The sequence below is a fragment of the Cherax quadricarinatus genome, chromosome 13 (genome assembly GCF_038502225.1).
Source record: "Cherax quadricarinatus isolate ZL_2023a chromosome 13, ASM3850222v1, whole genome shotgun sequence".
Taxonomy (NCBI): domain Eukaryota; kingdom Metazoa; phylum Arthropoda; class Malacostraca; order Decapoda; family Parastacidae; genus Cherax; species Cherax quadricarinatus.
In genome coordinates, this window is record NC_091304.1 from 39394472 (window position 1) to 39420083 (window position 25612).

Here is a 25612-nt window from a genome sequence, read left to right on the forward strand (position 1 = left end):
TTATCTCTCGGGAATGACTTAAATATTTAATGCGTGAAGGCAGATATGTTGACGGAGTACACGAATTAAAAAAAAAAAAAAGCTTGAATTCCTTGGAATTCCCGCTATGTTGAAAATGGTATAAAATACCGACAATTTGATGATTAAGACACATGTGCAACAGTTGGGTATCTGTATTGTTGAAATGTTTCACCTACGCTGTGGGCTTCTTCAGTTGAATATAGTGCCAGTGGGTATATAGTAGTGAAATTAAGATGTAATCAGTCCATCATACTTGGAGATATGCATTGATTATATCTTCATATTACTACGACACCTGCTGCTACTTACTTGACTGAAGAAGTCCACTGTGTAGGCGAAACGTTTCAACAATAAAGATACCCAACTGTTGCATATGTGTCTTAATCACCAATTTGTATCATAACTGGAAAATGACTCATCTGAGGGACTTACTACCTCAAACTCCTCTACTCCTTATACCTTTCTGCTTTGTATTGGACTGATGAAGCCACTGTGTGGCGAAACGTTTCTTCAATAAAGATTCCCATATGTTGCATAAGTGTGTCAATCTTCAACTTGTCGGTTTTCAAAACCACTTATCACGCATGACTCATTTAATCGGCTTCAGATTTTCACCAATGTTGTCGTTTCCTGAACATCAGCTTCATGCTGCTGTAGGACGCCATAAGTCGAATTTTGTCAGTTTAATTTAGCAGTCATATCCATTTTTATTCAATAACCAAAGAATGCTTCTTGTGATTGTCTTCAAAATATCGTTGATACTTTCTATAAGAAGAAAAATTTTCCCCTTAAGTTTAGTTTGAGTTGGTGTAAATTTGGAATTTTACTGAATATTTAAAAATTTCAACTTGGAATCATTGGATTCCGACCAGTTACTGGAGAATGCCTATTCTGATCGGCTTCAAACTTTCATTAATATGGTCTGTTGCTTAACTGGAGAGTTTACCTGGAGTGAGTTCCGGGGGTCAACGCCCCCGCGGCCCGGTCTGTGACCAGGCCTCATGGTGGATCAGAGCCTGATCAACCAGACTGCTACTGCTGCCTGCACACTATCCAACGTACGAGCCACAGCCCACCTGGTCAGGTACCGACTTTAGGTGCTTGTCCAGTGCCTGCTTGAAGACACCCAGGGGTCTATTGGTAATCCCCCTTATGTATGCTGGGAGGCAGTTGAACAGTCTCGGGCCCCTGACACTTATTGTATTGTCTCTTAACGTGCTAGTGACACCCCTGCTTTTCATTGGGGGATGTTGCATCGTCTGCAGAGTCTTTTGTTTTCGTTGTGAGTGATTTTCGTGTGCAAGTTTGGTACTAGTCCCTCTAGGATTTTCCAGATGTATATAATCTTGTATCTCTCCCGCCTGCGTTCCAGGGAGTACAGGTTCAGGAATATCTCTCCAAGAGAGAACCTGCAGTAATGGATTTAAATTAGATAGTTTAGATTTAGAAAGGACATAGGAAAGTATTTGTTTGGAAATAGGGTAGTTGATGAGTGGAACAGTCTACCTAGTTGGGTTATTGAGGCTAGGACATTGTATTTAGGTTGGATAAATATGTAAGTGAGAGGGGTTGGATTTGAGTGGGACTTACAAATGAGTGGATAGAGTTATCAGAGCTTATTTCTTGGTTAGCATTGAGGATTGGGTTGGGAAAATGTTTCCTTAGTGGGATGAATTGTAAAGGACCTGCCGAGCATGGGCCAACAGGCCTGCTGCAGTGATCATCCTTTCTTATGTTCTTAACTTCAAGCGCTCCCAATAATTGAGGTGTTTTATCTCCATTATGCGTGCCGTGAAAGTTCTCTGTACATTTTCTAGGTCAGCAATTTCACCTGCCTTGAAAGGTGCTGTTAGTGTGCAGCAATATTCCAGCCTAGATAGAACAAGCGACCTGAAGAGTGTCATCATGGGCTTGGCATCCCTAGTTTTGAAGGTTCTCATTATCCATCCTGTCATTTTTCTAGCAGATGTGATTGATACAATGTTATGGTCCTTGAAGGTGAGATCCTCCGACATGATCGCTCCCAGGTCTTTGACATTGGTTTTTCGCTCTATTTTGTAGCCAGAATTTGTTTTGTATCTTATCGTTGAACTTCATATTGTTTTCTGCAGCCCATTGAAAGATTTGGTTGATGTCCACCTGGAGCCTTGCAGTGTCTGCAATGGAAGACACTGTCATGTAGATTCGGGTGTCATCTGCAAAGGAAGACACGGTGCTGTGGCTGACATCCTTGTCTATGTCAGATATGAGGATGAGAAACAAGATGGGAGCGAGTACTGTGCCTTGTGGAACAGAGCTTTTCACCGTAGCCGCCTCAGACTTTACTCTGTTGACTACTACTCTTTGTGTTCTGTTTGTGAGGAAATTATAGATCCATCTACCAACTTTTCCTGTAATTCCTTTAGCACGCATTTTGTGTGCTATTACGTCATGGTCACACTTGTAGAAGGCTTTTGCAAAGTCTGTATATATTACATCTGCATTCTTTTTGTCTTCTAGTGCATCTAGGACCTTGTCATAGTGATCCAGTAGTTGGGACAGACAGGAGCAACCTGCTCTAAACCTATGTTGCCCTGGGTTGTGTAATTGATGGGTATCTAGATGGGCGGCGATCTTGCTTCTTAGGACCCTTTCAAAGATTTTTAAGATATGGGATGTTAGTGTTATCGGTCTGTAGTTCTTTGCTGTTGCTTTACGACCCCCTTTGTGGAGTGGGGCTATGTCTCTTGTTTTTAGTAACTGTGGGACGACCCCCGTGTCCATGCTCCCTCTCCATAGGAGAGGGAGCATGGACGTGATAGGGGGCTTCTTGAAGTTCTTGATGAACACGGAGTTCCATGAGTCTGGCCCTGGGGCAGGGTGCATTGCCATGTCATTTATCGCCTGTTCGAAGTCATTTGGCGTCAGGATAACACCGGATAGGCTTGTGTTAATCAAATTTTGTGGCTCTCTTATAAAAAATTCATTTTGATCTTCGACTTTCAGTCTGGTTAGCGGCTTGCTAAAAACTGAGTCATATTGGGACTTCAGTAGCTCACTCATTTCCTTGCTGTCATCTGTGTAGGACCCATCTTGTTTAAGTAGGGGCCCAATACTGGATGTTGTTCTCGACTTCGATTTGGCATAAGAAAAGAAATACTTTGGGTTTCTTTCGATTTCATTTATGGCTTTTAATTCTTCCCGCGATTCCTGACTCCTATAAGATTCCTTTAGCTTAAGTTTGATGTTTGCTATTTCTCTGACCAGTGTCTCCCTACGCATTTCAGATATATTGGCCTCTTTTACCCGCTCTGTTATTCTTTTCCATCGCCTGTAAAGGGAGTGCCTGTGTCTTTCTATTTTATATCTACTCCTCATTTTTCTTAAAGGAATAAGCCTTGAGCATATGTCGAGTGCCACCGAGTTAATCTGTTCTAGGCATAAGTTTGGGTCTGTGTTGCTTAGTCTATCTTTCCAGCTTATATCGTTTAGGACTTGGTTTACTTGGTCCCACTTTATGTTCTTGTTATTGAAGTTGAATTTGGTGAAGGCTCCCTCGTGACTAATCTCATTTTGTCCGTCTGGGGCTCCGCGCATACATGTCTGAACCTCAATTATGTTGTGATCTGAGTATATTGTTTTTGATATGATGACATTTTATATCAGATCATCATTGTTAGTGAAGATGAGGTCTAGTGTATTCTCCAGTCTAGTAGGCTCTATTATTTGCTGGTTTAAGTTGAATTTTGTGCAGAGATTTAAAAGCTCGTGTGTGTGTGAGTTCTCGTCAGAGCTGCCTCCTGGTGTTATCACTGCAACAACATTATTTGCTGTATTCCTCCATTTTAGGTGCCTCAAGTTGAAATCCCCCAGGAGCAAGATGTTGGGAGCAGGAACTGGAAGATTTTCCAGACAGTGGTCAATTTTTAACAGCTGTTCCTGGAATTACTGGGACGTTGCATCCAGAGGCTTGTAGACTACCACAATGACTAGGTTTTGGTTGTCGATCTTTACTGCTAAAACTTCCACTACATCATTTGAGGCATTAAGCACTTCTGTGCAAATAAGTGACTCTGCGATATACAGGCCAACACCCCTCCCCCTTTTGCCTGTTCACTCTGTCGCATCTGTATAGGTTGTAACCTGGGATCCATATTTCGTTGTCCAAGTGATCCTTTATGTGGGTCTCTGTGAAAGCCACGAACATTGCATTTGCCTCTGCAAGCAGTCCACGGATGAAAGGTATTTTGTTGTTCGTTGCTGGCTTTAGACCCTGTATATTTGCAAAGAAGAATGTCATCAGACTGGTGGTACTGGGGGGGGGGTCTTTTTATCCCGGCACTAGTATCTGTATATGTTGGTTTGGAGTGGAGGCCATCGACTGTAGTTCCACTCCAGAAATGACTGGATTTGGCGTACGATTTCTGCCATTTCCTGCCAGTTTTTTTCCTTCCTGGCACTAAAAAACCTCTCCCTCTTGAGTGACTGTGGCTACCCAGGTTTTCCCATGGTCTGGATGTTTTGTATCTTTTTGTCCCCTTTAGATGGTGTGCCTGGCAATTTAAGTTATAGCATAGTCTTTCCTGTACTGAAGAGGGACACATTTCAGGGTGAAAAAGCTGTTGTCATATGGGCACGGCATTTTCTAGGGTGGTCAAAGTTGCACGTCCCATCTGTTTTTCCAGATTTCCCATGCCTGCAGATACCAAGTGCATAGTATGTGCACAGGCTTGGTTTCCATTTGCCTTGGGTTTTTGTAACTGTATTCCCTGTTGTTGCATGTTTACCTGTCTCATTCCTGTCCTCACTAGTACTAACAACGCAGCTCTCACCAGTTGTTTCTGGTAATTTATCCTCACTATTGCTAGTGGAGTCCCCTTGTTTGCTATATCCTGTGGTATTACTAGTTTGTAATATTGGTTTTATCTTGTCCTTGACTACACTTGTTTCCCCACTACAGCTCCTGTCTCCCTCGAGGCCATTTATATGCATTCCCTCATGCGTACATTTACTGTCTACCTGGACATCACCACCAGCCTCACCAGTCGGATCTGATCAGTGGATCACTTGTTTAAAACATATCTGGTCGGTGATTTGGGCTAACACATGAAGGAACTACTGGAAATTATTTAACCGAGTAATATGTGATTAGATTGATACAAAAGTATAACTTGCATGTTGAAGAACCGGTGATTGCTGGCAGCTCCTACAATGACGAACAGTCGAGGCCTCAACCCTTGATATAACCGGGAGGAAAAAAAAACAGAAGTGGTATAAATGTAATTTTTTTTTATTCAGCCAGAACTCGAGGTAAAGTAACCTCTGCAAGACCCTAAGTGTTAATACATCCATACATGCATATGTATGTTCATGTATACATATACATTATTACAACCCAGGAGTCCCAAAAGGCTGTTATCCTGGGTGTAAAGGGAGCAAAATAAACACAGCCGAAAAACTTTTGACTTGTATTATCCTTCACCAATTTAGAACAGAAGTATGTACACTATATACACTATGTACAACAATAGGTATTAGCGCACTCCACGGTAAGCAAGGCAGAATAGGAGCGACTAGAGAGCAGACCGTGCTTCAACCAGCTCTAGAATGTGAATGACAAGGACAGACAGGTGAATGGTACCCACAACACCTCTGCGATTGCCAAAACCATCTTCTCATTGGCTGGAACCTGGGTACTGGTTGAACGATGGGGCCCCATCATCAACCCTTAGTACCTGGTTCACTGGTTATGGGAGATAGCCTTTCAGTGAGGGTGTGTACATGCGCCGAATAAAGGTTATACTCTTTGCATGCCACATACATGAACATACGTATGAATGTAAATTAGAGATAGTTGTTAGCTTACTGTAGTATTATATGTCCCATACATTAAACAGTAGGCCGTAGGCATCATCAGCCCGCCAGTTTGAGTGAACACAGGGAAGGCTGAGACGACAGCGGTTAGACATATTTCAGCAGTGAGACAGGCGACTACCCCTACACGAACTTTGTGAGGTGAATACAGTGGTACACACACTACAAACACCACAAGAAAGAGTCTCATTAGCTAAACCAGGCAGTTGTATGATTCAACAGGTGTTTCTCAGGTTTCACGTGCCACCAACACTAGTATGTGAGTATTGTGAATGCATTCAGGTGTACACATGTGTAGAGGTGGCACCCCATGACCAGATATTATCATATTAGCCACCTGTCACAACAACAGTGCCTACTGTCAGGATTAAAGTCAGTACCCCATTAATTGAGTTACCCTGAAGTGTCGCAGCAGGCTTCAGACTGGGACTCACGGCTGAAACAAGGGACTACTAAACCAACTTAGCTATGACCCAAAAAATACACTGCCTTAATTCCCCACAGATTTTCTTTAAAGTAGCATAGATTTGGTCATCTCCGAACCGGAAGTATCATAGCTATAGTCCACAGAACTAGTAGCCTTCTAGCTAGGCTCCCACAAACCCACTAGGACTAGTTAGCACCCACGCCTACTGTTACATCTCCACGTGGCAATTGGTCCTTCATTATTTACCTCTATACACACATAGACGCTCAACTGAGCACCTTGCACTGTGGGAATTACATGTCCTACATTACGTTGTCAGTAACAGACATACAGTCGACTAAACTGGCGTTATGACCGTTGTAGGTAATTCCAAGATGGCGGCCATTTCAACCCGGGGACACACCTTCAGGTAAGCCGCCATTAATGAGACAGCACCATACCTACTACACTGTGTACCCGACGCCATCGTGTGATGTCATCACAAACCCCGCCCCCCGGCACACACATGTAACACTCCTGGAGTCCTGGTAGTTTAATCCAAAGTTTGACATCTGCAGTCAACATCTGTTACCGGCCAGACTGACAGGGGGTCAAGCGCCTTGTCTTGGCCTGTTAACTCAGTTATTATGTGATGTCATAAACCTATTGACTGGCACTACCCTGTCGCGAGTTCCGCAGGCAACATGGCCACACTAGCTATTCGCCGGCAGAACCTTCCGCACAAGCAATTCCTCGTCACCAGGTCCATTAATACCTGTGAGACACTGATCCAGTGGATTACCTCATATTGGAGGCTATTGTGAGACTTAGGGAGGAGAGGCAATGAGTCTACACCCTCGCATTTCAAAAACTTGAAGCCTTACTGGAGATGGTGCTGAACTGGTTGATGTTCAGGATAGATATGCTGAAAGGGAAGAAAAAGTATTGGGGGATACCTGTCGCTACAGAACGGCACTGCCCTTTCATTTCTACTAGGAGCTATCCCTCCATGTCCCCTCCTTTTTTATTCTTTTTTCTTTTTTTCTAAAAACATAAAGAAGTGACATAAACCATGAAGTGCCAAATCCATGAAACTAGTACTCACAGGCCTCTTTCTGCTACCACACCCTGTTGCAACCCTGCCTCGTTATTTGACCATTCTTCGGACCTTTCTAATGTCTCTGTACCTGCTGATGCCATTTTGTCATCTACTTCACGTACCATGCTTACCGCTTCTCCCTCTATGGTACGACATCCACCCGCCCATCTCAAGTCGGACCACCTCCAGTCCCACACCTAAACGACCAATACCATTAGTAACTAATGACACTACGATTACTTCTCAATCTGCCCAAAAAAAGACCAGCACGACACTCGCTTCCCTTACACATTTTTCAAAGTACACAATGGACTAAGCATTTTACTCTGCAAACGACATCTACTGACTATCTTTCAGATCACAGCATCAGCAAGGCACTCTATGCCATGTTGGTCGAAATATTTCGTTTCATGCTCTCAAGAGTGGTGCACGCATCGTCATGGTACAAAATGCTAGCCAAGCTCACGATCTTTCTCCCCTTACCACCATACATGCTATTCCTGTTACAATTCAAAAATACCATTTTCTCAATTCTTGTAGTGGTACCGTCATTCTACCTCATACTATTGTTCAAGATAATTTCCAGACATGTGGTGACATCGTGGAACAGCTTGAGCTCCAAGACCTCCGAATTCTCAAAGTAGACATGTATGTATTACCTGCCCACGGGGCTGTGACGCTACCCCTGCAATGTAGGTCACTTAACTTTTGACTGCCGTGAGCTTCCGTCCTCAGTTTATATTGCCGGACATCGTCTCCAAGTCCGAGAGTTAATCCCTACACCATAACAGTCCAGAAATTGCTTGCGCTTTGGCCACCTAGCAAAATATTGCAGGTTCATGATAGAATGCCCAGTTTGTTGTGGTGACGACCATACAAATACATCCTGCAACCTGAATGTTTCTTGCTTTAATTGTAATGAGGCTCATCCGGTTTATTCTCGCCATTGCCAGGTTTACCTAAAAGAACAGAAAATTTGTTGTCTCAAAGAGAAAGACGGTTTCACATATGCCACAGCAGTCTCTCATCTCCACTTCCAGGGGAGACTTCCAGGACATTCTTTTTCTAGAGTTACTAAGAGACCTCCAACCTCAGTAGTACCTACTTCCACGATATCTGTGTCACAACTTCTCAGTCACCTCTGTCTCTAACTCTTTTGCCTCCAAGGTCCCTACCTCGATGCCTAATACTGTCCTTGAATTTTCATCTCGCTTGCACAACTACACCTTCCTTAACCTCTTTACTTCTCCAAATTCTAAGCCATCCACAAAGTTCAGACCTCCTTTTACCCCTTCTTCACATAACCTTTCCAAACATTTTTCCTTTCCAGTCTCTGTACCTAGTTCTTTACCTCTTAGTAGTTCTGTTACCAGTGTTGAGGCTCATCCTCCCCCTCGTACAGTCCCCTCCTCTCCTGGCCCCTCCCAAGTTTCTTCCCAGTTAACTCTACCCTCTCATCCCCCCTTCTTTGGTAACTTCCATCACCTCTTCGATCTTTACTCACCCTCCTCCTTCTACCTCTGATGTTGAATACATGCAACTTCCTTTTCCTCTGAAATGCTTGAAGCTATCTCCAGGTATATTGAGGAGACAAAACCATTAATGGACACTGATCTACCTCCCATCGCTCCTCCTCACTCGTCTAAACCATCTGCACAACTCTTTTTCTTCGCAGCATTCCAGTCCTTCACTGCTTACTCATTTTCCACTACCTCAACACACGTAGACTTTAATAACCCTACTAGTCCGTAGACACCTACTGCTTTATATTACCAGTATACTTCTCGCAAATCATGACTTATTTATATTGGAATATACGAGGTCTCGGGTAATCGCTGTGAGCTTCAGGTGTTGCCTTGCCAGTTTTTTCCTGTTTGTGTCTGTTTACAAGAACCTAAATTACGCTCTGCTGTTATCCATCCTGTCTCGGACTATGTTTTATTGCATTCATCGGATCCTTATCCAGAAGGAACTTTTAATGAAAGTGCACTTCTTGTATGCACCGGTATACCTTACCATCAGATGAACATTAAAATGGTATAAAATACCGACAGATTGTTAGGTAAGACACACATGCAACAGTTAGGTATCTTTATTTTGAAACGTTTCGCCTACACAGTAGGCTTCTTCAGTCGAGTACAGAAAAGTTGATAGAAGCAGAAAATACTTGAAGACGATGTAATCAGTCCATCACCCTTAAAGTTTTGAGGTGGTCAGTCCCTCAGTCTGGAGAAGAGCATTGTTCCGTTGTCTGAAACAATATGAAGTTGAAGTGACAGAATCGGGCCTTATATAGTCCCAGGAGGTGAGACGTAGGTTGATTTGGGAGGGCAGGTCCTTCTCAAACCCAGCCGTTCTCACTAGTAGAGGTTGTCGAAGTAGATGGTCTGTACCAAGGTACCCTTGTGTTGCAGTGTCTGACAGAATGAACATTAAAATGGTATAAAATACCGACAGATTGTTAGGTAAGACACATATGCAACAGTTAGGTATCTTTATTTTGAAACGTTTCGCCTACACAGTAGGCTTCTTCAGTCGAGTACAGAAAAGTTGATAGAAGCAGAAAATACTTGAAGACGATGTAATCAGTCCATCACCCTTAAAGTTTTGAGGTGGTCAGTCCCTCAGTCTGGAGAAGAGCATTGTTCCGTTGTCTGAAACAATATGAAGTTGAAGTGACAGAATCGGGCCTTATATAGTCCCAGGAGGTGAGACGTAGGTTGATTTGGGAGGGCAGGTCCTTCTCAAACCCAGCCGTTCTCACTAGTAGAGGTTGTCGAAGTAGATGGTCTGTACCAAGATACCCTTGTGTTGCAGTGTCTGACAGAATGAACATTAAAATGGTATAAAATACCGACAGATTGTTAGGTAAGACACATATGCAACAGTTAGGTATCTTTATTTTGAAACGTTTCGCCTACACAGTAGGCTTCTTCAGTCGAGTACAGAAAAGTTGATAGAAGCAGAAAATACTTGAAGACGATGTAATCAGTCCATCACCCTTAAAGTTTTGAGGTGGTCAGTCCCTCAGTCTGGAGAAGAGCATTGTTCCGTTGTCTGAAACAATATGAAGTTGAAGTGACAGAATCGGGCCTTATATAGTCCCAGGAGGTGAGACGTAGGTTGATTTGGGAGGGCAGGTCCTTCGCAAACCCAGCCGTTCTCACTAGTAGAGGTTGTCGAAGTAGATGGTCTGTATTTTCTGCTTCTATCAACTTTTCTGTACTCGACTGAAGAAGCCTACTGTGTAGGCGAAACGTTTCAAAATAAAGATACCTAACTGTTGCATATGTGTCTTACCTAACAATCTGTCGGTATTTTATACCATTTTAATGTTCATTCTGTCAGACACTGCAACACAAGGGTATCTTGGTACAGACCATCTACTTCGACAACCTCTACTAGTGAGAACGGCTGGGTTTGCGAAGGACCTGCCCTCCCAAATCAACCTACGTCTCACCTCCTGGGACTATATAAGGCCCGATTCTGTCACTTCAACTTCATATTGTTTCAGACAACGGAACAATGCTCTTCTCCAGACTGAGGGACTGACCACCTCAAAACTTTAAGGGTGATGGACTGATTACATCGTCTTCAAGTATTTTCTGCTTCTATCAACTTTTCTGTACTCGACTGAAGAAGCCTACTGTGTAGGCGAAACGTTTCAAAATAAAGATACCTAACTGTTGCATATGTGTCTTACCTAACAATCTGTCGGTATTTTATACCATTTTAATGTTCATTCTGTCAGACACTGCAACACAAGGGTATCTTGGTACAGACCATCTACTTCGACAACCTCTACTAGTGAGAACGGCTGGGTTTGCGAAGGACCTGCCCTCCCAAATCAACCTACGTCTCACCTCCTGGGACTATATAAGGCCCGATTCTGTCACTTCAACTTCATATTGTTTCAGACAACGGAACAATGCTCTTCTCCAGACTGAGGGACTGACCACCTCAAAACTTTAAGGGTGATGGACTGATTACATCGTCTTCAAGTATTTTCTGCTTCTATCAACTTTTCTGTACTCGACTGAAGAAGCCTACTGTGTAGGCGAAACGTTTCAAAATAAAGATACCTAACTGTTGCATATGTGTCTTACCTAACAATCTGTCGGTATTTTATACCATTTTAATGTTCATTCTGTCAGACACTGCAACACAAGGGTATCTTGGTACAGACCATCTACTTCGACAACCTCTACTAGTGAGAACGGCTGGGTTTGCGAAGGACCTGCCCTCCCAAATCAACCTACGTCTCACCTCCTGGGACTATATAAGGCCCGATTCTGTCACTTCAACTTCATATTGTTTCAGACAACGGAACAATGCTCTTCTCCAGACTGAGGGACTGACCACCTCAAAACTTTAAGGGTGATGGACTGATTACATCGTCTTCAAGTATTTTCTGCTTCTATCAACTTTTCTGTACTCGACTGAAGAAGCCTACTGTGTAGGCGAAACGTTTCAAAATAAAGATACCTAACTGTTGCATATGTGTCTTACCTAACAATCAGATCTTTGTTCTTTGTATCTCCCTCCTCGAGCATTGTCTATTCCAGATGTTGCATTTCTGGTTTGTTCCTTACCGCCACCTATTCTGTTATTAGGTGATTTTAATGTTCATTTCCTCTGGGAAGTCTCACTGTGACTCCCGTGGCAATCAGTTAGAGGTTCTTCTCACTTCTCTTCCACTCCATGTTTTAAATACTGGTACCCCCACCCATTTTGACCCTCGCACTCAATCTCTCTCTTGTGGTGATCTCTCAGTGTGCTCCTCATCAACTGCATCTCCTCAATATGGCTTTCATAAGGACCGCTCTACTATTGACCGCTTATTCCGCTTAGATACCTATATTCGTAATGTCTTTGCTAGTAACCACTCCATTATAGCAGTCTCTTTTTGATCTTCTAAACTCATATGACACTACTTGGAGGTATAACATCTTGTCCCAAGCTCACTCCTTAGGTCTCTGAGGCACTCTGCCATTTTTCCTTACAAACTTCTTATCTGAGAGACATTTCTATGTTTGGGTTAATAGTTTGCTTTCCTGGACTTTGTCCAAGCTGAAGGTGTCCCACAGAGATGTCTGTATCCTAAGCATCACCCTTTTTCTCCTTGCTTTAAATGATCAGGCATCTGTTCTCCCATCTAATATTTGATCATCACTCTATATTGATGACTTCGCTATAGCTTGTGCAGGCGCTGACTGTCGCCTAGTAGCTCTCTCACTAAAGAATGCTGTCAACTGTGTTTCCTATTGGGCCACCACTCATGGCTTTAAATTTTCTAGTGCTAAAACACACCAAATTACTTTCACCAGACGTTCAGTCGTTCCTAATACTCCATTGTACCTGTATGGATCACGAATCCCTGCATGTGATACGGTCAGATAGCTAGATTATGGTGACCAGATATATTCTGCGACCTCTCCTCCAACTCTTTCTAGACTTGATCCCATCCATCATCAGGGATTATGTTTATGTCTAGGTGCTTTTCACTCTTCACCTGTCGAGAGCCTCTGTGCAGAAACAAATGTCCAATCCTTGAACCATTGTCGTGATGCCTCCGCCATTTTGTCCTCATGACCTTCATGATCTTTTTACATACAGGATAGTAACGGACGTTAGAGGTCCATCATTTGTTTGCTGCCCCTGTTTACTCTGTCCCTGTTTACTCTGTCCCTTTTCTTTTCGTGTTTGATCGCTCTTGTTTTCTCTTCAGTTGCCTCCTTTATATGTTCATCTAGCTTCTAACTTTTAACTTCCCCCTTGGGAAGTTCCGACAGTTCGTGTCTGTTCTTCCCCACTGCTGTGCATGAAAGCCCAAATCCCCACAGTTACTTCTCGCTCTTTTTCTTAATCACTTCCGATCTCATTCTCATGCCGCTGCAGTGTACACTGATGGTTCTAAATCCTCTGACGGTGTTGGGTTTGCAGCCGTGTTTCCTGATAGCATAGTGCGAGGTCATTTATTAGACTCGGCTGGCATTTTCAGAGCTGAATTGTATGCCATTCTCATTGCAATTATCCGTATTGCATCTATGCCTACTTCAATGTTTTTAATCATCTTAGATTCCTCTAGTGCTTTGCAAGCTATTACAAATTTTGATTCACCTCATCTTCTAGTTCTTTGTATACAACTTTGGTTGTGCCACATTACTAATAAAAACCAAGAAATCGTTTTCTGTTGGGTCTCCTGGTCATGTTGATGTTCAGGGCAATGAACATTTTGCTGTAATCTCTACCCACCTTCGCAACCGTTGGCAACAACAGTGGTCTGATATGACTCATAACAAATTGCATTCTATCAAACCAAGTTTGGGTTTCAGGCCTTCTTGCCATCGATGCTGAGGTTGGGAGACACTCTCTCGTCTTTGCGTCAGACACACTCGTCTAACACTTAGGTATCTCATGGAGAGGCACGCTCTTCCACTTTGTGAGAATTGTCTGGTTCCAATTTCAGTTAACCATATTCTACTGGACTGTCCTGTCTATCAACGACACGCAGATTTTTCCTCCGACGTCGTCACCACTCTAACGACGTTTCTGTATCTCCTTGCTGGTGGACCCACCTTTGACACAGACTCCCTCTTCGACGTTTTGACAGCGACTGATTTATTACACAAACTTTGATAATCCTTCCTTTAGCACTTCTCACAACCCTTTCTAACTTTACCTTTGTTGTCCTCTCCAGCTTTACTTGACCTTTGATCCTGCATCGGTTCGTGCCCTGCAGCGCTGTATGACCCTAGTAGGTTTAGCGCTACTTTTTTATTATAGTAAGTGAAAGGATAACATGATTTTATAGAGATGGTTGCACCTCATCGTGTAGGGGGAAAGGGAGTGTCAGATCAGTGCGGGAGGACTGGTCAAGGAGTGATTGCGATGACAGGTCTTGTAAGGACGCTTAAAATTTGGGTAGGAAGTTCCTTTGTGCTCTGTAATTCCTGATCTTGTGCTGGCGCTCTGGTTGGGTACTGTTATGTACTTCTTGAGGGCGAATGACGTCTGGTTTCCATTGTCCCTGTGACATTTTGAAATTAGGGATGTTAGCTATGAGAGCAGATTCCATGATTTTGCATTTGTAGCTACAGTGTGATTTGTGTTTGATTGTGGCAGCTTCCCAGTGAATGTTGTGATTATTGATGCTGACATGTTGAAAAATGACTGAATTATCCTCTGCATAAGGTATTGCCCTTTGGCGTTCAATGTTCCTCGTAGATAGTGTTCGGAGTGTCTGTCCAATGTATACTTGGTTGCAATCTTTGCATGGTATCTAGTAGACTCTAGTGTGTCTTGCATCGCTGTGTACTTATGTTCATGAGATCCTATGCACAAATACGTAAGTACACATATGCACATTCATGCATACACAAAAGTACATACATTCATTCACACAAGAATACATGCAATATGCATACTTATGTAGATATACATATTCACATGCATGCATTTACAAAATCGTATATACATGTAAACACACCCATGCATACATACTGTAGATACATATTTTGTTGCATTTCAAATTTTTGACTGCTCTGCGCTGTTCCTTTCGTGTGCATTGAGGTACGGGAATATTCCATACCATCACTAAGATAACGCTACCCTTACCTAAACACTTTTTTATAACACAAATGATAAATTCTCTGGAAAAGATGGTGGGGGTTAACCCTGGATGTGTCCGAGTCATCTTTCCTGTGAATACATCTTTCTCTTAATGTTTTGTCTGATGTTTGATCATCCAGTCTGACGGCTTCTCTCTCTCTCTCTCTCTCTCTCTCTCTCTCTCTCTCTCTCTCTCTCTCTCTCTCTCTGTCTCTTTCTCTCTCTCTCTCTCTCTCTCTCTCTCTCTCTCTCTCTCTCTCTCTCTCTCTCTCTCTCTCTCTCTCTCTCTCTCTCTCTCTCTCTCATGGTGTTTTAACCATTTTGAGGTTTAGATTTTTACATTTATTTTGTATTCTGTAGTGTTATTTTTTATCTTGATGTGTGGATGTTTATCAGTGTGGTGGACAACTATCATAATATCTGGTTGATTAATATCAGTCGGATGGCGGAGAGAGAGAGGGGGGGGGGCGGAGAGGGAGGAAAGATATTGTTTGTTGCCAAGATCACCAGGTGGCGGCGTTTATGTAGTAATTACGAAGGCTTGAAGAACAAGTGTCTCCCTCAAGTGTGTTCATTGTTTTTCAGCGCTCAGTTTTCCGGTGTGTCAACTTGGTATTATTAAGAACATGGAGTGGTGTTATCCAGACAGGCAGCGTCCACTCAAGTTCACTTTTTGTAATCTGATGGACTGTTGGCGATTCAAGCCTATTGACTGCACGAGGGTCATTGAGGCTATAACGTGTTTAACACCATTTAATGATACTTTGCCCCCTAAAGATGGGATTAAAGTAAACTCTCAACATATATACACTAAGCGGTATAAATCAGGATATATATATATATATATATATATATATATATATATATATATATATATATATATATATATATATATATATTTAACTGGAGGAAGAGGTGTGTACGATGGGAGGGGTGATGGTATGAGGAAGGGGAGTGTACGATGGGAGGGGTGATGGTAGGGGGAAGAGGTGTGTACGATGGGAGGGGTGATGGTATGAGGAAGGGGAGTGTACGATGGGAGGGGTGATGGTATGAGGAAGGGGAGTGTACGATGGGAGGGGTGATGGTATGAGGGAGGGGAGTGTACGATGGGAGGGGTGATTGTATGAGGGAGAGGTGTGTACGATGGGAGGGGTGATGGTATGAGGAAGAGGTGTGTACGATGGGAGGGGTGATGGTATGAGGAAGAGGTGTGTACGATGGGAGGGGTGATTGTATGAGGGAGAGGTGTGTACGATGGGAGGGGTGATGGTATGAGGAAGAGGTGTGTACGATGGGAGGGGTGATGGTATGAGGGAGAGGTGTGTACGATGGGAGTGGAGATGGTATGAGGGAGAGGTGTGTACGAGGGGAGGGGTGATGGTACAAGGGATGGGTGTGTACGATGGGAGGGGGTCAGTAGGAGGGGTGCGTACGATGGGAGGGGGTCAGTAGGAGGGGTGTGTACGATGGGAGGGGGTCAGTAGGAGGGGTGTGTACGATGAGAGGGGGTCAGTAGGAGGGGTGTGTACGATGAGAGGGGGTCAGTAGGAGGGATGTGTACGATGGGAGGGGGTCAGTAGGTGGGGTGTGTACGATGGGAGGGGGTCAGTAGGAGGGGTGTGTACGATGAGAGGGGGTCAGTAGGAGGGGTGTGTACGATGAGAGGGGGTCAGTAGGAGGGATGTGTACGATGGGAGGGGGTCAGGAGGGGTGTGTACGATGGGAGGGGGTCAGTAGGAGGGGTGTGTACGATGAGAGGGGGTCAGTAGGAGGGGTGTGTACGATGGGAGGGGGTCAGTAGGAGGGGTGTGTACGATGAGAGGGGGTCAGTAGGAGGGGTGTGTACGATGGGAGGGGGTCAGTAGGAGGGGTGTGTACGATGAGAGGGGGTCAGTAGGAGGGGTGTGTACGATGGGAGGGGGTCAGTAGGAGGGGTGTGTGCGATGAGAGGGGGTCAGTAGGAGGGGTGTGTACGATGGGAGGGGGTCAGTAGGAGGGGTGTGTACGATGGGAGGAGGGTCAGTAGGAGGGGTGTGTACGATGGGAGGAGGGACAGTAGGAGGGGTGTGTACGATGAGAGGGGGTCAGTAGGAGGGGTGTGTCCGATGGGAGGGGGTCAGTAGGAGGGGTGTGTACGATGGGAGGGGGTCAGTAGGAGGGGTGTGTACGATGGGAGGGGGTCAGTAGGAGGGGTGTGTACGATGGGAGGGGGTCAGTAGGAGGGGTGTGTACGATGGGAGGGGGTCAGTAGGAGGGGTGTGTACGATGGGAGGGGGTCAGTAGGAGGGGTGTGTACGATGGGAGGGGGTCAGTAGGAGGGGTGTGTACGATGTGAGGGGGTCAGTAGGAGGGGTGTGTACGATGGGAGGCGGGTCAGTAGGAGGGGTGTGTACGATGGGAGGGGATCAGTAGGAGGGGTGTGTACGATGAGAGGGGGTCAGTAGGAGGGGTGTGTACGATGGGAGGGGGTCAGTAGGAGGGGTGTGTACGATGGGAGGGGGTCAGTAGGAGGGGTGTGTACGATGAGAGGGGGCCAGTAGGAGGGGTGTGTACGATGAGAGGGGGTCAGTAGGAGGGGTGTGTACGATGGGAGGGGGTCAGTAGGAGGGGTGTGTGCGATGAGAGGGGGTCAGTAGGAGGGGTGTGTACGATGGGAGGGGGTCAGTAGGAGGGGTGTGTACGATGGGAGGAGGGTCAGTAGGAGGGGTGTGTACGATGGGAGGAGGGTCAGTAGGAGGGGTGTGTACGATGGTAGGGGGTCAGTAGGAGGGGTGTGTACGATGAGAGGGGGTCAGTAGGAGGGGTGTGTACGATGGGAGGGGGTCAGTAGGAGGGGTGTGTACGATGTGAGGGGGTCAGTAGGAGGGGTGTGTTCGATGTGAGGGGGTCAGTAGGAGGGGTGTGTACGATGGGAGGGGGTCAGTAGGAGGGGTGTGTACGATGAGAGGGGGCCAGTAGGAGGGGTGTGTACGATGAGAGGGGGTCAGTCGGAGGGGTGTGTACGATGTGTGGGGGTCAGTTGGTGGGGTGTGTTCGATGAGAGGGGGTCAGTAGGAGGGGTGTGTACGATGGGAGGGGGTCAGTAGGAGGGGTGTGTACGATGGGAGGAGGGTCAGTAGGAGGGGTGTGTACGATGGGAGGAGGGTCAGTAGGAGGGGTGTGTACGATGGTAGGGGGTCAGTAGGAGGGGTGTGTACGATGAGAGGGGGACAGTAGGAGGGGTGTGTACGATGGGAGGGGGTCAGTAGGAGGGGTGTGTACGATGGGAGGGGGTCAGTAGGAGGGGTGTGTACGATGGGAGGGGGTCAGTAGGAGGGGTGTGTACGATGAGAGGGGGCCAGTAGGAGGGGTGTGTACGATGAGAGGGGGTCAGTAGGAGGGGTGTGTACGATGGGAGGGGGTCAGTAGGAGGGGTGTGTACAATGAGAGGGGGTCAGTAGGAGGGGTGTGTACGATGGGAGGGGGTCAGTAGGAGGGGTGTGTGCGATGAGAGGGGGTCAGTAGGAGGGGTGTGTACGATGGGAGGGGGTCAGTAGGAGGGGTGTGTACGATGGGAGGGGGGTCAGTAGGAGGGGTGTGTACGATGGGAGGGGATCAGTAGGAGGGGTGTGTACGATGAGAGGGGGTCAGTAGGAGGGGTGTGTACGATGGGAGGGGGTCAGTAGGAGGGGTGTGTACGATGGGAGGGGGTCAGTAGGAGGGGTGTGTACGATGAGAGGGGGCCAATAGGAGGGGTGTGTACGATGTGAGGGGGTCAGTAGGAGGGGTGTGTACGATGGGAGGGGGTCAGTAGGAGGGGTGTGTGCGATGAGAGGGGGTCAGTAGGAGGGGTGTGTACGATGGGAGGGGGTCAGTAGGAGGTGTGTGTACTATGGGAGGAGGGTCAGTAGGAGGGGTGTGTACGATGAGGAGGGTCAGTAGGAGGGGTGTGTACGATGGTAGGGGGTCAGTAGGAGGGGTGTGTACGATGAGAGGGGGTCAGTAGGAGGGGTGTGTACGATGGGAGGGGGTCAGTAGGAGGGGTGTGTACGATGGGAGGGGGTCAGTAGGAGGGGTGTGTACGATGGGAGGGGGTCAGTAGGAGGGGTGTGTACGATGGGAGGGGGTCAGTAGGAGGGGTGTGTACGATGGGAGGGGGTCAGTAGGAGGGGTGTGTACGATGGGAGGGGGTCAGTAGGAGGGGTGTGTACGATGGGAGGGGGTCAGTAGGAGGGGTGTGTACGATGGGAGGGGGTCAGTAGGAGGGGTGTTTACGATGGGAGGGGGTCAGTAGGAGGGGTGTGTACGATGAGAGGGGGCCAGTAGGAGGGGTGTGTACGATGAGAGGGGGTCAGTAGGAGGGGTGTGTACGATGGGAGGAGGTCAGTAGGAGGGGTGTGTACAATGAGAGGGGGTCAGTAGGAGGGGTGTGTACGATGGGAGGGGGTCAGTAGGAGGGGTGTGTGCGATGAGAGGGGGTCAGTAGGAGGGGTGTGTACGATGGGAGGGGGTCAGTAGAAGGGGTGTGTACGATGGGAGGGGGTCAGTAGGAGGGGTGTGTACGATGGGAGGGGGTCAGTAGGAGGGGTGTGTACGATGAGAGGGGGTCAGTAGGAGGGGTGTGTACGATGGGAGGGGGTCAGTAGGAGGGGTGTGTACGATGGGAGGGGGTCAGTAGGAGGGGTGTGTACGATGAGAGGGGGCCAGTAGGAGGGGTGTGTACGATGAGAGGGGGTCAGTAGGAGGGGTGTGTACGATGGGAGGGGGTCAGTAGGAGGGGTGTGTACGATGAGAGGGGGTCAGTAGGAGGGGTGTGTACGATGGGAGGGGGTCAGGAGGGGTGTGTACGATGGGAGGGGGGTCAGTAGGAGGGGTGTGTACGATGGGAGGGGGTCAGTAGGAGGGGTGTGTACGATGAGAGGGGGTCAGTAGGAGGGGTGTGTACGATGGGAGGGGGTCAGTAGGAGGGGTGTGTACGATGGGAGGGGGTCAGTAGGAGGGGTGTGTACGATGGGAGGGGGTCAGTAGGAGGGGTGTGTACGATGGGAGGGGGTCAGTAGGAGGGGTGTGTACGATGGGAGGGGGTCAGGAGGGGTGTGTACGATGGGAGGGGTTAAGGAGGGGTGTGTACGATGGGAGGGGGTCAGGAGGGGTGTGTACGATGGGAGGGGGTCAGTAGGAGGGGTGTGTACGATGGGAGAGGGTCAGTAGGAGGGGTGTGTACGATGGGAGGGGGTCAGTAGGAGGGGTGTGTACGATGGGAGGGGGTCAGTAGGAGGGGTGTGTACGATGAGAGGGGGCCAGTAGGAGGGGTGTGTACGATGGTAGGGGGTCAGTAGGAGGGGTGTGTACGATGAGAGGGGGCCAGTAGGAGGGGTGTGTACGATGGGAGGGGGTCAGTAGGAGGGGTGTGTACGATGGGAGGGGGCCAGTAGGAGGGGTGTGTACGATGGGAGGGGGTCAGTAGGAGGGGTGTGTACGATGGGAGGGGGTCAGTAGGAGGGGTGTGTACGATGGGAGGGGGTCAGTAGGAGGGGTGTGTACGATGGGAGGGGGTCAGTAGGAGGGGTGTGTACGATGGGAGGGGGTCAGTAGGAGGGGTGTGTACGATGGGAGGGGGTCAGTAGGAGGGGTGTGTACGATGGGAGGGGGTCAGTAGGAGGGGTGTGTACGATGGGAGGGGGTCAGTAGGAGGGGTGTGTACGATGGGAGGGGGTCAGTAGGAGGGGTGTGTACGATGGGAGGGGGTCAGTAGGAGGGGTGTGTACGATTAGAGGGGGTCAGTAGGAGGGGTGTGTACGATGGGAGGGGGTCAGTAGGAGGGGTGTGTACGATGGGAGGGTGTCAGTAGGAGGGGTGTGTACGATGGGAGGGGGTCAGTAGGAGGGGTGTGTACGATGGGAGGGGGTCAGTAGGAGGGGTGTGTACGATGGGAGGGGGTCAGTAGGAGGGGTGTGTACGATGGGAGGGGGTCAGTAGGAGGGGTGTGTACGATGGGAGGGGGTCAGTAGGAGGGGTGTGTACGATGGGAGGGGGTCAGTAGGAGGGGTGTGTACGATGGGAGGGGTCAGTAGGAGGGGTGTGTACGATGGGAGGGTGTCAGTAGGAGGGGTGTGTACGATGGGAGGGAGTCAGTAGGAGGGGTGTGTACGATGGGAGGGGGTCAGTAGGAGGGGTGTGTACGATGGGAGGGGGTCAGTAGGAGGGGTGTGTACGATGGGAGGGGGTCAGTAGGAGGGGTGTGTACGATGAGAGGGGGTCAGTAGGAGGGGTGTGTACGATGGGAGGGGGTCAGTAGGAGGGGTGTGTACGATGGGAGGGGGTCAGTAGGAGGGGTGTGTACGATGGGAGGGAGTCAGTAGGAGGGGTGTGTACGATGGGAGGTGGTCAGTAGGAGGGGTGTGTACGATGAGAGGGGGTCAGTAGGAGGGGTGTGTACGATGGGAGGGGGTCAGTAGAAGGGGTGAAACCATTTAGTAAACAAGTTCTGTCCTACCTTCCTCATGGTGTGGAAATGAGTCTATATATATTTATAAAAATAAAAAATAGCGCAACTTTCACTTAAGACTGACTTTTCTAAATAGAGGCTTTCTTGCTGCACAATTTCACTTTTATGCATTTAAACTAAAAAAAAAAACTTGTAGCTTGTGAGCAAAAATCTGTGTGTGCTTAAATTCGCCCTCCATGTTTGGTGTGTCTTAGACAAAAACTATAACATACATGGCAGACATGCAGAAAACCAATTTTCTTCACAATTTATTTCCCAGTTTTTCTTACAATATAACCTTTCATTGTCAGATACGCCATTTTCGAAATAACCCAGAAAAAAAAGTGGAAAGTCTCCCACAGTAGGGGGATTTGGGAAGAAAAGGAGTTTGCTGATTTTTAAGAACATAAGAAAGAAGGAACTCTGCACCAGGCCTACTGGCCCATACAAGGAAGGTCCAAGTCTCCTACCGGCTTAAGCCACTGACCCAACCTAGTCAGGTTCAGGTCACATCTGCTTAAGAAAGAAGAATGGCATCAAACCTACTAGCACAAGCTAGTCAGGTCCACCTCACGCCTACTCATGTATTATCTGACGGTACTCGGGAGTTCCATTCATCCACAACTCTATTACCAAACCAGTGCTTTCCTATGTCCTTCCTGAATCTGAATTTCTCCAACTTAAAACCATTGCTGCGAATCCTGTTTTTGCTAGATATTTTTAGCACTCTATTTACATCCCCTTTATTAATTCCTGTTTTGCATTTATACACCTCAATTATATCCTCCCTAATTCTACACCTTTCTAGAGAGTGCAGATTCAGGGCCCTCAGTCTATCCTCATAGGGAAGATTTCTGATACATGGGATCAGCTTTGCCATCCTCCTTTGTACGTTTTCCAGAGCATTCATATCCATTTTGTAATACGGTGACCAAAACTGTGCAGCATAATCTAAATGAGGCCTAACCAAGGATATATAGAGTTGAAAAACAACCTGTGGACTCCTATTATTTATACTTCTTGATATGAAGCCAAGGATTCTGTTTGCTTTATTGCAAACACTTATGCACTGTTGTCTTGGTTTTAGATTACTGTTAACCAGAACTCCCAAATGTGGCATGGTTATTTTCCTGTCTTCTGTTTAGAACTTTGCATTTGTCTATATTAAACTGCCTCTGCCACTTCTCCAACCAATGCATCAGTCTATTCAAATCTTCATGAAGCGCTCTCATGTCCTCGTCAGAATAATTTTGGTGTAAATGGCAAACTTGCTTATATCGCTGTTTATTCGCTCATCTATGTCGTTTATGTAGATTGTGAACAACAAGGGGCCCAAAACTGACTCCTGTGGAACACCGCTGGCGACACATCCCCACTCAGATTTCTCCTCATTTATACAAACTCTCTGCTGCCTATCTGTCAACCACGCTTCTGTCCAGGAAAAAAATTCTCCTATTCTGTGTACCTTAATTTTCCTCAATAGTCTCTGATGTGGGACTCTATCAAAAGCCTTACTGAAATCCATATACACAATATCATATTACCGTGATCTACCTCCTCATATACCTTGGTGAAAAAATTAATAAATTCGTAAGACATGGACACCCCTTTGTAAAACCATGTTGAGATTCAATTATCAATTTATGCCGTTCAAGATGGCTACGAATTTGCCATTTTCCACTTATCTGGCACTATGCCAGTTTGTAGTGATATGTTGACAAGATTAGCCAAAGGTATGCTAATTTCCTCTATACATTCCTTTAACACCCTTGCAAACAGTTCATCAGGGCCTGGGGATTTGTTAGGTTTTTAATTTCTCTATTTGTCTGAGGACCATGTCACTAGCTACAGCAATCGTGCATAGTTTGTTATTGTTCTGTTCTACGTAATTTATTATTTCCGTTATTTTGCTAGTATCTTCCTGAGTAAAAACTGAGAGGAAGTATTAAAAATTTCACTTATTTCCTTATCTCTGTCAGTGATTTGACTTGAGTTACTCTTAAGTGGGCCTATCTTGTCCCTAATCTTACTTCTGTATACCTGAAAGATACCTTCTAATCCCTTGCAACCTTAGCCTCACAGTTCCTGTTTGCTTTTCTTTTTCTTTTTTTTTATTTCTCTTTATTTGAATCTACTGTTTTCTTAACTGCCCATTCCCTCTTTTGATATGCCAATATATGCCTCTTTTAACCAGTGAGATGTTTTAATCTATTGTTTATCCATTTGGGATCATTTTTGTTAGATCTAATTTCCCTACTCGGAGCAAAAGTTGTTTGGGCAGCTAGGACTATGCTCTGAAAAAACCTCATATTGGCAACCTACAAGACCTACCTGATCATAGATCATCCCAGTTTAGCCCACCCAGGTAATTTCTCAGTCCCATGAAATCTGCCTGGAAAGAGGTTTGATTGCAGTTATCTGGGTAATTCCATGATATATTGAAACTAAGTGATTTGAGATCGCTTTCCCCAAGCTCATTATAAACCTCAAGATTATTAATTAGTGATTCTTTGTTGACAACAACCAAGTCAAGCAGATTGTTTCCTCTAGTTGGTTCTGTCACAAACTGTTTTAGAAAGCAATCCTGAACCGTATCAAGAAAGTCACTAGACTGAAGATTTCCTGTCACATTATTCTTATCATGACTCACGAAATCGTAATGACACGATTGCAAACAAACCATACCACGGGCGGGATTGAACCCGCCCGTGGTATGGTTTGTTTGCAATCGTGTCATTACGATTTCGTGAGTCATGTTGGCAGCATTCAGGGGACTTGAACTCGAGTTCGTCACGGCCACGCTAGCTGGAGATTCGTCTGTAAAAACTTGCATTTGTGGTCACCTTCCTATGGTGTAGAAATATACCTAGTTGGAGGAATCTTATTGTGGCTAGCTGGTCCAGTGGCTAACGCGACGGTCTGGAGTTTTGAGACTCTGACCGCGGGTTCAATCCCGCCCGTGGTATGGTTTATTCTTATCAATTTGTCTAAAGTTAAAATCTCCCATTAACACATTTTCATATCTAGACGCCTTATTAATTTCGTTCCATAGGAGTTTCCTGTACTGTGTATCAAGATTTGGGGGCCTATAAATAACAGTCACAATTAATTTTTCACAACCCTCAAGAAACTGTAGCCAAACGGATTCTGTGTCCGATGTTTCTCATCTTATATCTTGTCTAACACAACAGTTTAAATTATCTCTGACATACATCGTCACTCCACCACCCTTCCTGTTGACCCTATCAGTGTGGAGTAGTTTATAACATTGTATGTTGCATTCAGAAGGCATTTATCTTTCAGGTTGAGCTAAGTCTCCATTATAGCAGTAATATCTATATTACTTGCACATGCAAGTAATCTTAACTCATCTATCTTATTTTTTCGACTCCTAATATTTGTATAGTAAACCTTAGGGGAGCTAGTCACTCGTTGCCCTCTAATATCTCACTTTGTTGATCAATTGCTTTGCCTTTGCTAGCAACTTTATTTCGAATAATGTTTTTTAAACACATCCCTGAGGTATCCTGTTAAAATCTGCTGTTTTCAACCCTAGTACTGCAACCTGATTGTTTCCCACAAACACCAATGTCTCCTATAATCTATCAGTTTAAAGTCCTAGACAAGTCATCAATGACCCCTTCAATCGAATTGGCTAATGCAACGACTCCAGACCCCATCCTTTGCATACATATCATGCTTGCCATAGAATTTGTCTCAGTTATCAATGAATGGGATTGCAAGTTCATTGCAGTACCTGTCTAGCCAGCAATTTATACCAATTTCTCTCGATATCCATTCATTGCCCACTCCCCTTCTAGGCAAGATGCTACATATGATTGGGATTCCTCCCTTAGACGTGACTACATCTATGGCTGACCTGTTCTTATCCAGCAGCTCCTGTCTCCTGCCCTTCCCAGTGCCATTTCCACCAGCACTAAGATAATGGGTTTGTTCCCATTACCCGACATAATATTATCCAACCTGCTGACTATATCACCAACACCAGCTCCTAAAGCACACCCTCTGTCTGACCTTCCTATCTCTGTTACAAAAAGCACAGTCCGTATATCTTACCTGAGAGTCTCTCCCACAATCAGAATATTCTTACCTTGATAAGCAGGGGAGTCAGTGGTACCTTTAACCTCACTAA